General features: G+C 33.0%; 1 protein-coding gene across 1 annotated transcript in view; it reads right to left on the bottom strand.

Annotated features, from left to right (window-relative positions):
* LOC113499258 overlaps positions 1-18,942 on the bottom strand; it is a 113,169-nt gene that overhangs the window by 81,453 nt on the left and 12,774 nt on the right. Inside the window, exon 2 of the mRNA XM_026879663.1 lies at positions 16,993-17,076. The gene's annotated coding sequence lies outside the window, so the exon portion shown is untranslated. The remainder of the gene's footprint in view (positions 1-16,992; positions 17,077-18,942) is intronic.

The following is an 18,942-nucleotide window of genomic DNA, read 5'->3' as shown; positions in this document are numbered from 1 at the left end:
GTAAATACTTTTGTGCAAATATCTCTTAAAAATGAATAAAATCAAGAAAGCAGTCAATTTTATTAAAAACTTTGATAAGGTCATGGTCGATTTGCTTTAAATGATTATGCCTGTGGCAATTGACTTATTTTCTTCAAGCATTGATATTTTGAAGCACAAGTATAGAGAAAAATAATCTCTGCCAAAGGTTGTCCGTAGTACGATATTTCATTTTAAATTTATAGCTGAATATCAAAGTCAAAATTAAAAATGGTAAGATTTAATAACACAAAACTCTTTCGAAGCTTCAAAAAAACTACCAGAATTTTAAAAACCCCCTCTCAAACTTGTAACATCGGCTATATTACCGTATGGACGCCGATAGAATGGAGATTGCGCGTGGCTGTGAATAAAGCAGGCCGGAGAGAGCCCTACCACCAGTTTAAATTGAACTACGGTAGATGTGGAAGCGGGATAGCGCTATATACCAAGTAGAGCGCCATCTCGCTCTCACAGCTGAAATGATAAAAAGGTTTCTATATTTTGAGAGGCAGTGGTAGGAGGCAGCAGCCTGTATCTAATGCACTAACGACATTCGCTTGGACTCGAACACTTGGACGTTGTTCTGAATGCTTTACGGGATTTCTGAACTGCGATTCTGGTTTTCGTTCGATTTTGATTTCGTTTCGATCGTTTCGACGGATTGTTTGATTTTAAATTGCGATTTCTAATTCTGATGATTGATTGATGTCTGAATTCGATGATGTATGCGTTTTTTTTCCTTCCTCGAACAAATCTTAGAGAAAGACAACATCTTACATTTACTATGACTGAACGGATAGCCGAGTGATTCACCACGCCAAACCCAGTGTGCGCGACGTGTCAAGGAATAAATTATTTGGTAAGTCGTCTCTTAAAAAAGAAAGACATTTTCCAAATTTGAGACCAAAACTAAGCTGCACCTATAACTGATTGTCATGTCACTGTTCAGCTTTTAAGATGTTTAAAATATTTCATATATTAATAGCAAAACAGGCATTCAAATAAAGAAACATAATAAAATCACTGCCTGAAAAATATGTAGTTATAAAAAAAATCAGGGAAAACAGTAAACATTATTAAGGCACTCGTTTAAAAAGACAACACAGATCTTTATCTAAAAACACCAGTCAACGCAATCACAAAATAAGTATTTTATGAGTTCCGTGATTATCTTCCCGATACGGTCGAGGCCACTTAAACAGCTCATGAATAAAGGCCCAATCGAGGGTGGGACGAGACGAGCATGCCCGAACATTACATACGTAACTAAATAAAGCCGTTTGCATAAACGTTTCTAGATTTTTTATAGCGTATAACTGATTTAAAGAGTTAAGATTAGAAAACAAGTTTCAATTGAAATTTATGTTGTTTAAAATAAAACGAATGTTTGATTTAAAAGTTTAAGAAAATTTATTATTATTTATATTGCAAATATGGGTACAAAATGCCGAAAAAACCACAATGTTATAGTTAGTTCAACCACATTTTTCCAATCAGGCAGCAAACATTTTTCGCAAGAGTTCCCAATTGAAATATCATTTCCTTAAATATGCGAGATTTTTATCTTCACTATCAACTGCAATTATGTCAGGTAATCTTGAAAACTATTTCCTTTTTAAAGTTATAATTGAGAATCAATATTCAAAACTGGAACCTGAAAATATTGCTTCACCTGTTTTTAAGGTTATCGTTAAACTAGCTGTTGCCCGCGACTTCGTCCGTGTGGTTAGAAGATATAAGTTATGATTTATATCTGCCCTGTTTTTTCTACATTTTCCATTGTATCTTCCCTCCTATAATGATTTGAACCAGTAGTTCCTGAGATTAGCGCTTTCAAACAAACAAACTCTTCAGCATTATACATTAGTATAGATATAGATTAAAAAAATATATAAAAACAGCTTTAAATTGCTGATCATTATAGGCACTAAATCGAATAGCTTCTTTGTAAAAACCGTATCTCATATTTCGTTCACCATCCAATCTAACTGCAGCAGATATTCCCTGCACCGACAATACTTCACAACAGGATAACAGATAGCTATAAGCATTCGCAAATCGCCTCTTTTGTTACCTAATTCCCAGCTTATGTCCGTAACACAGCTGCGCCCAATTTATTGCTTAACCTTTCCTTTACGGATAGAATTGAAGACGATAAATTATACTTCAAATACGAATAGGCCAGTAAGTTGCGATTCGCGCGAATACCGCTCGCGCTTGTTCACACCAAGCGTATAGTCAGTTGCCGAATAAGAGAATGCTCTTGTAAACCTAAAACTTTATTACTAGAAACTACTACAACAAATATGACATACAAAATACATAAAGGTACAACACTTTTTCTCAATTCCTTCTTTTTGTTTCTTATTTAATCTACTCCCGATCCTGAATCCGAAACCTGGGTGTCTTTCTGGACCACAGCCATTCGTCTAGTCCAAGAATGCTTGTTCTGATAAGTATTCGTGGATCACACAAATGGCTGGCTTAAGCAGAGATTGAACCGGTGATACGTAACGGCTAGTTGGTTTGTGGTCACTCCGCTATCCGCTAACCTTCATCTACTTCTTTGCCTGCATGGATGTCGGTAATAGCTCCAGAAACATTAACTTATTTATGACGCACTCGGATAAACGAATCCTATATCTTTATAGAGAGTGAGCTGGCACTCTGAATAAACACATAGGTTTTTTTTATTACAACTTCGTTTGATCTAGCATGAAGAGGTAATCAACATACATATACAATCACAAACTTAGCGTTTATAAATATACTCGTAGTCAATTTCCAAAAAAGACATAAAAATTAACAAAAGAGATACGTCCTAAGAGCTCAATAGACAATAGGTTTGGTGTGAACAGGCATTAAATGCCGATCAGTCCAAATAAATTAGTTTTAGGAAAACAAAATGGATGCCACTGGCCCATGTGTTCTTTGTGTTTTATTTCGTGTAAAGTTCGATTGATAGATTTAATTTACCATGTTTGTAAAGGAATACAATATTGTAGAAATTCGATTGTTACATAACATTCTCAAACATAATTTTTCTAATAACTTAAAAGAATCATGAGATAGTCTTTTAATATTTATTTTCATTATTAATCGGTATTCATTTAGAAAGTATAATTATGTTCAAAGCAATTATCTCGTAAAAATGTTTCAAAACCTACTTCTACAAGTAGTGAAACTAGGCATATTATTATAAAAGAAATCTAATTTTACGAACATAATATAGATAATAACAATTTAATCATAAAATAAAAATCACAACTTTCTAGAAATTCCTTAATTAAATGAAAACTTTTTTTTCATGAAATATTTTTACGGCCAGCGTTCTTCTTAATTTAGTTAAAATGTTATAAAAGAGGTTCATAAACTTTATTAATGAGTCTGTGGCAAGCCAGTTAATAAAACGAAGCTACTCTATTAGATATATTTTTCTTAAATTTAGGTTATGAAATAGGCTGAATTAAGATTTTGTGAAGATTTTTAAGAAATTGTCTGAGGATCACTTAGATATTTTTTTTATTTAAATTAGCTGATAGATTTTTTTTTATCAAATACTAGAAAACCCTTAAGATTAAATTTTATACGTAATAATAGAATATTTTTCCAATTAATTTCTATTACCATCATTACTTTGCTGGAAAATAATTACCCTAATGCTTTTTTTAATAGATGAATACAAGCAAAGGTCTCATCAGTTTAAAAATAGACCTCTGCATCCATTAAATCTTGTTTCGATTTACTAAAATAACCTCGCGTTACTCAAATAAACTTGCAATTTTAAATTGATAAATCACCCCATCCAACCATTAATTACAGATTACGATACAATTTAATCTCTTGACTTAAACCTTAATCGGCTTCCACGTTACTTAAGAACGTAGTACGACGTCGTGAACAACACGGCTTGTCAGCCTCCCACTACTCTCAAAGTAACATTATTGGAAGTGTGCAAGCACTAAACAACGTAGAGTGCCATCTCGCTTCCACAATTGCAATGAAGTTACTTTATGAGACAACAGCTGGGTAGTAGCTAGTGAAATTGTTTATAGAAATTAAATTGGAATGACGTCAGAGGGTATAAAACCTTTTACGTTATCTGCCCACGTACAACATATTTGGACTTATGACGCGTTGTTTGTGAAGCACCCACGGGTTTCTATTTTTAAGGGGGCATTGACAATTTTTATTATATTGCTAGTTTTACGCGCGGCTTCTTTCACGTGGGTATGAATTTATAAGTAAGGATTGCTTTAATATTGTTTTAATAAAATAAAATAATGCGGATCAGTTTTAGATTGCAGTCAGCTTGTCCCCGTTTTTGTAACATATTTCATTACTGTACATCCTCCTATTGGATATAGTGTGATGGAATATATTCTTGAGCCTCTAACTAAAGCTATGTGTATTTTCACAATTATTCTAACACTCCGTTGACAAATAGTAAAGAAAACATCGTGAGGAAACCAGGGTGTTAAATTGGAATCAGATATCGCCAATTCACAATGAACTAGCGTGGTGATTAACGCAAAGGTCCAAGTAGAACATCTTTAAATTAGTATTTTTATAAGATACGCTAATTCAAAAGAGAGATTCAGATGATAGTTTTTATTACATTTTGTATTCATGAGAATTTATCCAAAGAAATCTACTTATTTATTACAAACGTTTCAAGTTCTTTGACTAATCAAATGGAAATTATTTTAGTAGGTCGGTATCTTTAATAATGAACAATTGTGTCAATGAAATTCTGGACATTTGCGAATGTTGTATTTATTTTTCTGAATTAAATAGAGCTTTAATGTAATTTAATATGAAAAATTAGAGGTAATATTATCAGCAGAGAATATAGTAGCTGGCTTTGCTAGCTTTTATTTTGTCTCACCAGCCCTTTTGTCTATTTTTTCATAGGTTATGAAAGTTTTCAAATTGAATTTGGCCTCCTGATTGAATTTTGGACAGCTTAAGTATATTACGTATCAATGCAACGTTAAGACACGACATAGAGCTGAACGAATGCTAAAGCTGTAAGGTGGCCATAGGAGCTCCGCTAAAAACCCATCGCCTTTATATTCAGTTGAACTACAATTACATGTACTTTAATTCAAAGCAAAAAAAAAACATTTTAAAAGCTTCTCAGAAAAAAGAAAAATACTGGAAACAGATTAGTATGTACTTAGTCGTAAAAGTACTTATTTACTTATTTTTACTGATAAACAGTGTGTTGACTGTTTATTTTGTTCGTATAAGGCTAAGAGTGCCTTTGAAGCCCGTGTACTTTCATTAGTACGAAGTCGCGTAATAATAGAGACGGTAACGATTACTGGAAATAGTAATCATTATAAACACTGTGATAAACAGTGTGTTGACTGTTTATTAGTAAAAATAAGTGAATAAGTACTTTTACGACTAAGTATGTACTAATCTGTTTCCAGTATTTCAGTAAACTACTGATAAATTCTAGTCACCAAAAACTTATACCAACAACCCTGCTACAGAAGAACAACACAATTTGCTCTCTCCACACAATCAACATAAGAAACAAACAACAATCCAAAAAAACTGAACCCTAATTCCTTAACACCAAACCGCTGTACAAGGACAATTTATATTTCCACAATGTACGGAGCTCCTGGCACAAACACTGTTGGTTCTTCGTTTTCCGTGCACGAACGAGTACCCTAATGAAGTTTGCTTTTGTAACGAGACAGTTGAAGGGATTTGATACTGATGAGAACAATGTATACAGTTCTTAATGGACTTTCAGACCATTATGGACGCCAAACACTAGTTTAGTGTTGTATACTTACAGTTTGACTAGAGCAAATTTAATTGAACGAATTTAAACGACAAATTATTGTTCGGTGACATAATAACACGTAGTATATGGACGTACTCTTGTTTTCGGTGTAATAATCGATACGGCTTTTGAGACGATCACACGAAAGTTTAAGTGAGACCAAAAACTTAGTGTGCTAGATCCTTTTTGGCATCTTGAGACCAAGTTGTCATAATTTTGAAAGTCTTCTTGTATCCGTCAAATCGTGAATCGAGTGGATGCCAAAGTATTCATGACGTAAATATAAAAAAAAACGAGAATAGAATTTTAAGCACCATTCCTCATTCCAAAGGATACGATTACTTTTCGTTCTACGCTCGCTTTAAAGCTAAAATCCAAGCGTAATTCTTATTAAAGTTGAACTACGAAAAGGCATGATGACGAGTTCGCGTTTCTGTATATGAGAAATCACTACTACGCAATTGATTAATGTTGGTCGTTAATGGTTATTCGAGAAATACCAAAAAGTACCAATATGTACTAAATTCATCAAACCGAGGTTGGAGCTGTTACTATTTCCAGTAATCATTACCGTCTCTTTTATTACGCGACTTCGTACTAATGAAAGTACACGGGCTTCAAAGGCACCCTTAACCTTATTCGAACAAAATACACAATGTCCTCTAAATATAAAAAAGGAGAGTTCATACCACCTATCAGCTTAATCGACATCCCAGCCGCTTCCCTCAAAATTACTGGCGCAACCCCATCTGGTAGGGCTGACCCCAATATATTATGTAAAGGATAGCATGATAGAATATATAGATGACTCTTATAATAAAATACCCCAAATTCATAAAAATATAGTTCCCGAAGGCCTGGTATCTTCGGAATCCGAATTTTGTCCAAATTGATTCCCCAATCTAGATTTACGGAAAGCCTCGAGCGATAAGTAAGCAAGGCTGGTCATAACTTACGTAGTTACAAGTAAACTGGATATATGTGTAAATAAGGACTGAGAGGGACCTGAAATTGTGTGACCTCCTTTCGATTAGAAGTGCGGAGTTATTTAAATGTAAGGGAAAATGTAAATGTTACCGGTTTGACTTAGAGAATGGGCATAAGAAGTCGAAATTTATTACATGCTAAGATAATAGTATAAATAGAAAAAAAAACGGTAATTATAGTATTTAAAAAATAACAAGTATTTGACTCTATATGATCTTTTATGATGTTTAGGAATTTTAAAGATAAGAAGATGCTTTTAAGTTCATGATTGGTGGGCAGTGACGTAAATGCGTTATAAAAAATATTTCAAAAAATAAATTCATTTAAAAGTGTCATTCACTTTATTTTGATCGTGTTATGTTTGCGGAACCAAGAAGCAACCTGTATTATTCATAATCTTAACTAACGTACAAAAAAATATGACAGCCTATATGACAGGAACAAGAGAAGACTCCGGGATTCATTGCAAGAATCATGGAGGGTTCTATTATGAGGTAAATAAATTTAATGTTTGAAAACGGTGTAGAATCGACGACACTTGTATTAGGAGACGAAGGTGCGCCTGTTCTCTTTCGAATTGTAATTATCTTCATCAGCAGCTGAAGACTGTCACATAATCGATAAACCCAGTAATTTTCCTAACTCATTCCATTATAAATTTTCCATACTTCACAAACATAATGAAGATTGTAGAGCCAACAAAAAGATGTACCAAATATCGTTTTGTTGTCAGTATACAAAAGGATATTCCTATTCAGTTTTTTATGAACGACCCTTTTCAACAACCATGAAAAAATGATATATTTCCATCCGAAAATCATACAGCATAGTCTATTATTCCCGGTAACTCGGTACATCCGTCAAGAGATACGTAACAAGTGAAAAATATGTTGGGAGTCTAAATCCTTACGGATGTATGCGCTGGTAGGCTGGGAAAATATTGTTTACTATAACGCCAAGGAGTAAATATGGTACTATTCCATGAAGAACGGTATCTGGTATATCTACTTCGAATTTCAATTAAGTCTTTTTAAGTCATGAAATAATTGAAGTTTTGGGCGAAAACCGCTAGTAGAGTAGGAGCTAAAAAATAAAATCGTTGCTTTATTCTTGATATTTTTGTGATTATACAAACGTATAATCAGGCAGTGTTGAATTTAAAAATTTACCTTATTAATGCCATAAGAGTGTAAGCGAAAAGAATTTCCATGACACCTTTGTAAATCCCGGAAAAGGGCTACAAAACTTAAAAACAAAAACAGCCATAACCTAAAGTCACTACTAAATTAAAGAGAAAATTCTATGTCTATCAAAACACATTTGTGCATTATTCGTGTCCTCAAAGAAATAACTCGAAAAAATGTTTTAATATCATAAATTCTTTTTGTTGTCGACATTTCCCAAGCCTGGAATAAGTGTGTTTGCTTAACCCGACGCGAGGGAACATAAACGTTAGTTTTATGTAAGGAAATGGACAGTAGTTGTGGGGGCACGCAACATTGCACATCACTTGGTCACGCGTTTGAATAATGCCGTTTTCATGTTGATGTTTGATATACGTGGTAAGGAGGTATGATGTCTTCGTAGTACTGCATTTGTTTTTGTATAAACCTGTGGGAAGATGTGAATTTTAGGTACAGTTTCAACCTAATTAACTATGGAACTGTTAATAAAAATACTGACCGCAAATGCACATAGGATAAGTTCTGATTCAGTTCACTTGCTGACTTCAGTGTTTTTTAGTTTGATTTGTTATAACAATAATAATTTGTAATGATAATTGAAAAGATATGACGACCTCCGTGGTCGATTGGCGTACGCACCGGTTTCAAGGTGTCGCTAGCTCTGAGGTCCCGGGTTCGATCCCCGGTCGAGTCAATGTATTCACATTTCTACATTGTCTCGGGTCTGGGTGTTTGTGGTACCTTCGTTGTATCTGAATTCCATAACACAAGTGCTTCAGCAACTTACTTTGGGTTCAGAACAATGTATGTGATGTTGTCCGCATTTATTTATTTATATAAAAAAGGTATATTCATTGAAATAAAATTTCATCATTTTCTACACTTACTCAGTTCTCATGTATTATTTGTTGATATTTGTTTTTGAATATTAATTTTAAATATATATATATTTAAAATTATTTATAAATATACAAATCCATGACACAACATTTTTTAAAATAGGTATAATATCATCTAATCACTAAAATTAAAATTGACTAAGTACAAAACGATTTTTCCTTAACTACATATTCTCAAACCGTACATATATTTGATTAAAGTATAAGTGATCATTTTCGAGGAAAAACAGTTTCCTACATTTTCATCAGCTTAAACATATTTTTCAAGAAATATCGGCTGCAATATCACGAAGCGATCCCCGAGCTGCACGAAATCTCGTATTAAAGACATCTTAGTGCCTTTCGGAGCTTGCAACCCATAAAAATGCACGAACATCGGATTATCTAAGATGATATGGCCTGATGCTTGAATGTAATCCGTTTTGGTAGAAAACGTATTAGGATCTGATTGACAATTTAAGTTTAGATTTATCAAACAAAGACTTAATTTGGATTTAAATTTGTCTTTCTTTTTCGTATGTTTAGTGTAGGTACGATTAGGTAGAATTTAAATCTAATATAAGTAAATATTTTTAGGAATCAGGTTTTAGCAAGCGAATATACGTTTTATTATGCGTACATAAATTAATACGAAAAGGATTTGTTTCAGGCTTTGGCCCTATAATCATTGACTTCATAGTCTGTTGACAATATCAGAAAATAATCATGGGTTATTCTGTTATTGGATTTTGTCCATGTTTTTTACGCAGGGAAACAAAAAATCATTATTCGGCTACCTTTTGGGAAAAGAAAAATGTTTAACTTACCTATTGTTAGGGCCTAATTCTTTATCAAATCTACACTACACACTAAACCTTTAGATAATTCTAACAAAATGAGTAATAGCAAAATTACTGAACAAAATTATTGAAAAATGTTGCTTTTCCTTAAAAAAATTCATTCTCTAATAAATAAAGTTCGGTATTATTATACAGATACATTTTGGAAAGCTTGGATAGTTTTATTTGTAAGTACATTCGTTCAGTTGTTTGTGTTTTACCACAAAACTGTTAAATTAAACGATATCATTTATTGCGATTCAATAAAAATAAGGTCACCGGTTTTAACAAACCTATTTCAATAAATACAATAAAAAATTGGTTATTTTTATTTGTTAGCAAAAATGCAATTTATTCTTTATTTTTTATTCATGACAGTCATGTATAAACATCAACTCAAAAAAAAGCGGACTGGTGCGATTTTTGATCAACTGATGACTCTATTCTTTTTCCTTATCCAAGTATTAATTTTATGTCAAAATATAAGCTAGTCTTGATCTAGTACGCTGTCGATTTAAGTAAATTGTTTTTAATTTTATATCTATACATCCACAGCAATAAGCCAGTCAATCAGCGTAACCAAGAACGCATTAATCAGATCTCGTTCAAATTTGTACCTATCAATCTCACACTTCAGTAATGGGAAAACGAGGGTTTAACTCTGTTTGTTGATTTAATCCATAAAACGGAGATTAAAATTGTCAGATTGGAAAAAGTCAACGGTATTGAAGTCAATGAGATTCGCCCGAAAGGGATTACGTCATCATTCATCATTTTGAAAACGAGTTTTCGTAAAAAAGGTTTATGTAAAACTATGGGGTTATCCTTATTGATAGACCTTGTCAGCCTAATAGTATAAATGCGAGGTACATGTGTGTGTATATTATTGCATACACACTTACTTACATAGGTATACACAGGTACCCTTCGAGCTCAAGGGGCTGGGCGATTACAATGAAATTTGTTATGGAGGTAGTTGTCAACTTCGATTAGCATATAGACGTCGTTAAAAATGGGTATTGTTTTTGTAGCTGTGACTGACACCCCTAGCACCGACACCCGTGGGTAAAACCGCTAGCAAAAACTACTAGTTTAATATAACCCACAAATCAAGGATGACGCCATTTTGGAATTGCAAACATGACACCTATTTTTAAATTGCTGTTGGTACCGCCCCATAACACATACGTAAGAGTATTAGAAAGGTTAACAAAAAAATATACGAATGTTTTTCCATACCAATACAGTGCTATATATCAAAAACAAAAGCGATTAATCAATCGGAAAGCTTTTTTAATTGAATAAAACCTTTTTCAATATACAGAAATTGACTGTAAAATGGAGTCGGTATTTTTGCAGATTTCTGCATTTATTCAGACTTAAATTTAAAAGGTTCTCATTATGAGCAATGCACACTTAAACTAAAGTTCACAAAAAAAAACTATATTTCATGGAATGGAAATATAGTTTTTTTTGAAAATTAAGTATAGTAGGTATATTAAAATTTTCAAAAAAAGACTAAAACCTTACTGATTTCAAAAAAACTTTAAACGAAAAAACCAAATAATAGGCAGAAATAATTAACAATAATTTTATAAAATGTTTGCCTTTATAAAATATCTAAGCAACAACTCTTACAAATCAAACGAAACCTACTCAATACTCAACATCTTACAAACCATAATGAATCAAAGAAATTCATCATACAGAATTATTGAGACAACTACCTACTCAAGCGAAAATAGCCCTCGAACCGATTCATTTCTACTCTAGCAATTTAAAATTTGTCTTTCTTTACAATTTACCTTTCATAAACAGTTGCTAGCCGCAGCGAGTCACAATTGTCTTCGAGACCCCTTTGTAAAGGTTAGACTGTAGAGTCTGACAATTTGAACGTTTGTACCTATAACAATTTGTAGTTGGAATTCTGTTTAAAAGTATTTGGGATTTGTAAACCTTAATGAGACTGATGAAAGTAAAGCGTCTGGTCAGGTGGTGAGTGAAAATGGAATCCCATTTCTCACCACCTGACCAGACGCTGACACAGTTGATACGATTGATGGATGAATGACATTCTTGGTTACTAGGTGTCTTGGCACGAGAGTACGCGGTTGATCACCCATGCGCTAGACTGATCAAGTGAAGTCTTCTCTAAATGGCCAACTTCACGAATGTACGAGGAAAGCTTGGATATGAAAGAATGGCGATGGATAGAGGCATCAAGAAATTATTGGACGATAACTTTTAATTATGTTTACTTAATAATATGTAGGTGGTGATCAACCATACAATAAGAAGATAAAACCTCTCGATACCACGTGGTATTTCAATCAAACAAATACAGAATTAAAAAAAACAGAAAACACAAAAAAAAAACAATACAATCTCTCATAAAAAATACACACTATTATTGCACACAACATTTTCATCATACGAGTATATTTCAAGGAACATAAAGTATCATTAACGATGTTAATGCAAAATTTAATTGCATTGAATAAAGCCAGTGAAAGATGTGGCCCATTTTCACAAATGGAGTTACGCAACTCATCAGCGTTCGTTGTATTAAAAGCTGAGGTCTAAAAGGCATAAATACTGTATCATATGGCTTTAATACCATTAAAACCCGAGTATTTGAAATGTATCCAAATATTTGCCTCATTGTTCGGTTAGAAATGTCTTTCACAAAGTAGATATGATTACGTAATCAAAAGAGAATCAAAATACAATTACGAATTCTGACAGCTGAAAATTTTCACAGCGTTCTTAAAAAAATTAGCAAAGATTATATCGGTCCCGACCCTTCACTCACTGATGACACTCAAAGTAAATGAAAAATAGATTTGCCCGATTTCACCCAAAGAAAAAGTGACACCAATAAAAAACGCGTCATAAAATATTCGTCGAACCCTAAAAAATCCTTTACCTTTCACAATCTCCACAAAAAAGGTTGTTCGTATGTCTTTGCCCTCTTCGGCCTTCATAATATTCAGGCAAAAACTGTCAGTATTAGGTTCCCTCTCACGTCCCGCCGTTCTTGTGTGGACGTTGCTTAAATAACGCATCGCTTGGTATCCACAGTACAATTGTAACAGAGCTTTTCTCTCCGCAAAAATTCGTAAACCGTTTTTGTTCTGCCCGAAATAGAGCAGATTTTGTATGATGTTTTTCCTTAAATTATCATAAGTTGAATTGGATACTTGGATTATTGAAACGCTTAGAGAATTTAATTAAGAGGAAATCCGTTTTTTCGATGACCGAGTTTGGGAAATATTATCATAAATTAATTTTAGTCGTCTAGGACTCGATTTTACGAAATTTTTTGCGGTTTCAATATTTTTTCGTTTTGCAGATCAAAGCTCTATTATCATACTATTAGAAATCAATGATAAATAAAAGGTGGTTGTCACAAAAATCCAATTACATTCAAACCATTTCAGGAGAGTATTTACGAAATAACTATTTAGAATTTCAAGTAATACATCCTTCTGGCACATCAAGCGGCTTTGTTTCCTAAGGCGTTACTTGCCGACTCAGGACAAAAGTAATTACGAATGTTAGTTCGTGCTGGCGTTCATTAATATGCTAATACCGTTGCGAGAGCACCATCGAACTCCGAATTGCGCAAAAGAACTCTGCAGCGCAAAAAATGGGAGTTGAATTTTAAAAAGGGGATCCCACTGTAGCTTATTTTGATGCTGAAACTGAGTAGGGTTAATTAATTTGCGCTTTTATTTGCCTACGTTGATTGTATTTCTGTTTTGCAATGCTAAGACAGTTTTTTTTTTGTTTTCGAGTCGGCTGTTTAGTCAGGTTGCGGTTTTAATTACGAGATCGTGGGTTTTGATGTTTTTTGGGCTGATTTTTATTTTGAGAGGTGGTCAAGTGACAAAATGTTTGTTACAACTGAGTTCGAATATTCGAATAGAAAACAGATTCACTTAAATCTTTTTGTCTTAAAATATTTATGTATGTATTTCAGTAATGAATCGTACTAAAATATGTTGTTACCTAAACACAATTACCTATAATTTAGGGATAGATGAACGTAAATAGAAGAAAGTTCTGGTCATAAATTGTTGGGCCTAAATACGAGATTACTTGGGTCTGAAGGGCAATTCGACGAACCAAATCAGATTACAGTTGGAAGATTGATCGCGAATTTAAACAAAACCTTCGAAGGCGACTACAATATTAATATCCTTACTAATAACGGAGTGGCTATTTTCAGGAAACGGGAATTTCAGGCTATAAGTAACGATACAGTAAAGGATTAACGTAAATACTAGATTAAATATTTTGATTAAGGATTAAAAAGTAACACTCGTCAACTTAAGCGGACAAAATATATATTTTTTCGATTTTTTTGTGATGTTGGTTTTAATTGGCAAGTACCGCAAGGCTTTTTTTGTAATTTTTTGATTAAATTTGTCACTAATATATATCGTTGTTTTTTCGGAATAACAATATTTTACTTACATAAAGCAAATTGAAATTAGGTATAAATAAAGGCTTTTTACATTCACCAATAGTTATTCAAAAACTTGTGTTATCGTAACGTATAAAATTTTCAGTCAGTCAGTTTCTGTCAAAAATGACAATAATTATTCAAGTCAAATTCCAACTAAACAGTATCACAGTTACAATGTTTAATCATTTAATTCCTAATGACAGTAATTAATAAAGATAGCTACGAACGCTTAAACACACACTATTCCACATTCATTTACTTTATACGTAGCGTTGCTAAAGGTACCATGTAGCTAACATGAACGAATGTGCCCGGAATTCATAATGACGTCACATTTTTCTTCTAACGTATAGTAACTAAGTGTGCCAATAAGGATGGGACCACGTTCCCAATTATCGATAAGCCCCCATAATAACTTATATCGATACTAAAACATCGTTTTTATTAAAATGCATAAAACTTTGTTATCGTAAATTGTAATCTGCATACTTGAGACGAAAAAAGTGATATTATATTATACCTATGTGATGTCGATTTATTTTATGCTCTCTACAGATTTAAGGGAGGGTAAAATTTATATTGGCTTGATAATATTCTTTATTATCGTGACAAGGTTAAACCTTTTTGGAACAAAATGGTTTATAGGAAAGCCGTTAACGTAAAGGAGCGTTTAGAGAGAGTCTCTTTTTTTTGGAAACTTTTGACAGTCCTTCAAACCGAATCGTCAAACAAGTGATTTTTCTTCTACATAGTTAAGATTAAAATAATAGTTCTTCTAATATGTTGATTAAACGTATTCTAATTATGCCAGTGTTTGATAAACCGACTAAACATTTTAGTCCCTCAAAAATCTGAGTTACTTAACTTAAATTATTATATTCTGAAGTATTATTTTATTTAGATATTTTCATATATATATATGCGCTTTGTAATATCCGACATATTTTTTCTTCCTAAAATGTTGTTCGAGAATCCATAGCGCATATTATAGAAAGTTTAAGAATACTTGTGTATTCCATCGAAAATATTGCATGTCAACAATCTACAACGTAACGTTATAATTACATTAAATAGTTTATGTCATGTAGTAACAAGGTTCACATTACTATAAGTAATTTAGATAGCCAGATGTGCCACATATGACCGAACGGGAAATATAAGGCTTCTTCAACAATAATAAGAAAAACCGGTCAGATGCGAGTCGAACTCGCGACTCAAAAGGTTTCGTACAAATTGGCTAAAGAAAAACGAACTTAAAATGTAATTTTTTCTCCCACCAAAATTACCGTAATAGTCGTTGCTTAACCTAGATATTTTCGCTAGCAAATAGACATCATTTATGGAATTATGTTTAGGGTTAATGACATACAGCCTGGTGGCGGACGGACGGACAGACAGAAGTAATGGACGGACAGAGAGCGGAACCTCAGTAATAGAGTTTCGTACCCTTTGGATACGAAAACCTTAATACATTCTTTGTAAATAAAATTACATAATTTTCCCGAAATTTTCCATTCCAGTGTATTTCGTACCAATCTATACTAATATATAAAGCTGAAGAGTTTGTTTATTTGTTTGAACGCGCTAATCTCAGGAACTACTGGTCCAAATTGAAAAAATATTTTTGTATTGAATAGATCTTTCATCGAGGAAGGCTTTAGGCTATAAACCATCACGCTGCGACTAATGAGCGAAGATACAATGGAAAATGTGAAAAAAACAGGGCAGGTATAAATCATAACTTATATGTTCTACCCACGGGGACGAAGTCGTGGATGTTGCCCGCTAGTAATATGTAGTTACCTTTTTAAGTTAACTTTAAAAAAGCGGGCTTCATGCAAAATGCAACGTACATGCAAGTTGATTGAATGATAATGCCATTGAATCTCACAAAGGCCTTTTTATGTCCAATTTATTCTTCATTACTTTAATTTTATGTGAACAGAGAGTGAAAGGATGGGTAATGAAATGATTTTATAAATGGCATTGAATATCGTGCATTCAAACTTGCAATTTAAGAATAATGGCATATCCTTGAACTTTGCTTTGTTGTTGGTCATGTTTATAAGGTTGAAATTGCCTTGCCAGTTCATGATAATCCTGTTCTGCAAATATTGATAAGTTGAAAATACAATTGAAAATATTTTATTGTCAAAATCTTACCTACTTAAAAATAGAAAAAAAGAACCAATAAAAAAAATCTACTCCAAACTATTTTTTTAAACGACTCCCGCGGTAAGTAACTTAACCCAGACTCAGAACAGTCACTCGTGGTTCACACAAATAAATGCTTATCCTTCGCGGGGATCAAACCCACGACACGTCGCGCACAATGGGTTTAGAGTGGTGACCTCAACCACTCGGCTATTCGTGCAGTCAGTTTTTATAATTATTTAGTGTTAACACTCTATTGTACTATGATATTGAATGGTGAATATCGAAATCACCAATTCTAAAACATGATACGAGAGTTTCATTACGAACGGAACACTGAAAAACCTTTAAAATATTAGCTTCTCCAGTGAAACACACCTAAACCCACATTCCCCTGTCGTGAATAAAGCACACTTTTATCAAAATTCATGCACTAAAAGTTCCGTTCCGCTATCCAAGTGTATGACCCTTATCTGCCGAAAGTTTCTTCATTAGTAAAATACTAAGGCTTGTTAGAATCAAAGTTTTGATCCAAGATAATTACAGCGTTTACACACCGCTTTAACACGAGGACGGGTAAGCTTCCATAATTTGCGAGTTGTCACAAACCAACTGAATTTTAGTTTGGGATACACAACGACAAATGTAAAATGACCTGTCTGAAATTATCTGTTTGCACGAATTGTTCTTGAAGGATGATGTGTGGGTTGTTTCGGAGAGGTCTTGTTGAACTGGTTTTCTGTAATTCAAGTGAAGTGATGATTAATTATACGATTACGAGTGAGGGCTTTCGCCTCATTTTGCTTTAGTTCTAAGCATTCGTTATATTAAGCGGTGTTATTAATGATGACTTTGAAGATAACAATTTGGAAATAATTTTGTTAGAAGCACTGCTATTGGACAATTATTTGAGTTATTTTTAGTTTCTAATCAAGTAAAATTTTAATAATTGGTCCTTGAAATTGAAATCGTAAAACAGCAGTTGAATGAAAGTTTGTTTGCTATGCTTTTACTTACGCAACAAAAAATACTTAACCGATCGTCATGAAATTTTGCACACGTGTTTTTGGATCGATTGGAAGTAACATTGGGTTATTTTAATCAACTTCAAAAGGGGGGATTATGCTTTACAGCGATTTGCCGGGTCCGGGCAAAAAGGATTTCGAGAAAGAGGATCCCTTGACCAGCAATGGAATCTTATATGAGTTTTTGAAAATCGTTTGTAAATAGCAGATGCAATGAAATTTTATGAAGTTTTGATAGAAAATATAAACACCTCACCAATAAAAGCCCACACATTTAAACGGAAATTCATTTTCCTCATCAAATACAAACCATTCTTTTTCAATAGAGTCAATTTAATTAAAATACTTTTTTATTCAAGCGTTATTTTGTGTACAGAATAAAGTAGTTTGTGGCAACCATTAAAATATTGATAGGTACATTATGTTGATATTAAAATTCATGAAAAGTTCCGGTCAATGCATTACCTTTAAAATTATTTCGCATATTTTACACGCAATGCCGTAAAGTGTAGCTTTTTTAACATTTATGTAAAAGTGTCGAATAAATTCATGCCTAAAGTAGACTTTAAGTCAATTCTGAATCTTGTGATACTAACTTAGGGTTGTTCAGTAGGTAGTTTTTGAGTATGCCTCCTTTATATAGCATAATTACAATAAATTTTGCCACTCACAATACACGCATATGTATTGAAATCGATAAAAAAGAACTTCAAAAGGATATCGGCGACCAAGAGGCAATAAAAATGAAAAAAATATGTATTGGCAATACAGTAATACATAAACACAAACAAAACAACAAAAATACATTATCAAATTCCAATCACGTTAGATTAGAACTCTATAAACCAAGAACTTACCTGTGCAAAAAAAAATAAACCAACACAAGTTATACCTCAACAACAATATTAGATTATTCAGCAATTAGAACTTCAAACCAAGCACTTACTTGAAAAATGAAATTAAAACAAAAGCTAGTCATACTTCAATAACAAACAGAATATTCAGTCCTGTCAAGATTAATATTCTAATACATGAGCCTCGAAGCTAGAATAGCTGTAGAGATACAACACGACGCACGTGATTCAGATATTTATCGCCGCATTAGAAACAGTTCGAATGCCAGTAGATTTATGTTTGATAACAAATATCTATTGTAATGTTGACTACAGGTACCCATTATTTCATGTTTATGTTTATTTTGTAGCGTCTGTAAAGGGCTATCTTATGGAGGTAAAAAAAATACCGCCCTATGAATGTAGCTCTGATGAAATCTTTTTACCTTACAGCGGTTTCACAAATATACTCAAAAATATTAAGCTTCAAACGATTACTTACAAAACCTCGGTTTTGATTACAGATACATTCATTAGAGATTCAAGTTGTCTTCTGCCTCTACCAAAGTCATTTTTATACTTTTTGATGTTTAATACAGTTTTAACATGTTGTCTCCAATCCTGTACTTTGTGGTATGCAATAAAGAATTTTCTATTGTATTCTAGTCATGAATCAAGCAATTTATTTCCTCAACAAATCCGTAACGACAAATGAAAAAGATTTTCGGCCTTCATTCTGAACTACAT

The sequence above is a fragment of the Trichoplusia ni genome, chromosome 12, assembly GCF_003590095.1.
Source record: "Trichoplusia ni isolate ovarian cell line Hi5 chromosome 12, tn1, whole genome shotgun sequence".
NCBI classification, from domain to species: domain Eukaryota; kingdom Metazoa; phylum Arthropoda; class Insecta; order Lepidoptera; family Noctuidae; genus Trichoplusia; species Trichoplusia ni.
The sequence above is the reverse complement of the archived record's forward strand: the minus strand, read 5'-3'. Positions and strand labels throughout refer to the sequence as shown.